The sequence below is a fragment of the Buceros rhinoceros genome, unplaced genomic scaffold (assembly GCF_000710305.1).
Source record: "Buceros rhinoceros silvestris isolate BGI_N320 unplaced genomic scaffold, ASM71030v1 scaffold1523, whole genome shotgun sequence".
Lineage (NCBI taxonomy): Eukaryota > Metazoa > Chordata > Aves > Bucerotiformes > Bucerotidae > Buceros > Buceros rhinoceros.
This window is the reverse complement of record NW_010405166.1, coordinates 75,970-77,283: the sequence shown is the minus strand read 5'-3', so window position 1 is coordinate 77,283 and position 1,314 is coordinate 75,970.

Genomic DNA, 1,314 nt, shown 5'->3' with positions numbered 1-1,314 from the left:
ACTTAGATCACCCAACTGAACTTGTACTTTGACTTAACTCCAGTTATTTATTTTCTTAGAGTAAGACAACATTTTAAATAAATAAAATAGAATATTTTTAAATCCCTTAATCCAAAATAATCCAAAATGGTCTCATTAAGTTGCTTGATTCTAAGTATTGTTTGCTATGGCAGTACTATTACTCCTCATCTATTCAGGGAACATCTACTGGGTGGGAGATCTCCTTAGTTCAGGGAAAGGTTGTATCTGCAAGTTCTTCATCTTCCAAATTGATAACAACAGGTTTCCACTGACAGAAGTCTGTGGGAAGGGAATAGGATGAGGAATTTAGGACTCCCATCTCAAGGAGCCTGTTGGCATTCATCATACGTGGTGGTACACAGGTTTCAGTTCCGTTAGCAGACGTAATAGGAAGAAGGAGCACTGTGGGAAGGGTCCCCGAGAGACTCGGAAGGGACCCTGAGGACAGGAATTAGAAGCTTCTGAGGAATGACAAAGCTCCACACCTTTAGCTACCCCACATCCTTCACTTTGCATTCATAGGGATACGGTTATTATCCAAAAACTAAGCAACACCGGATCTGAGCAATCTGATCTAGCAAATTATTTTCACAGGATTCTCCACTTCACATGAAGTGGACAAGAAATACAATGTTATAATTGTTCTTTAAGCACAGCTCTTTTACACCAAGCCAATACCATCACCTCTGCTGTTGCTAACAGTGAGCCCGACAAGAACTGTCAGAAGGGGAGACAAAGAAATGAGGCCTGGCCAGCTGCACACACGTACCAGCCTGCAGCCAATTTACCTGCCTGACAGTCCTGAGGTTTAGGAGGGACTACTTTGTCCTTGGCTTAAATTGGACAATCTTCCTCAGTCATGGAGGAAGAATTTGCTTTACTAAGGAAAAAAGACAAAAAAGCCCATTGTCCAGAACGTCTGCATGCAGGCGACAGTTTCTCTTGTGTTAAAACAAAACTTGCTGGATGCTCTTACTATCTGGATGTGCAGCAGCTTACTTGAGTGTGACGTTAAGGCTGTATGCACTGTATGTCTGGAAAAGTAGCATGAGACCATTTGGAGACAAGTGATGATGCGAAATCTGGCAAATAATAGCAGAAAACTGTGTTGGAAAGCCAAAAATGGTTTCCTTTGGAAAATGTTGCTTTTGAGTCCCCAAAATCAACTGTCTCTTAGTCTTCCAGACTACACTAGGTGTTAACTTAGAAGGAGCTATTAGAAGATGGCCAAAACAGAGCAAGGAAAAAACTGTTGAACAGTGTGGACGATGAGGAGATAAGTGCTTTACTTCT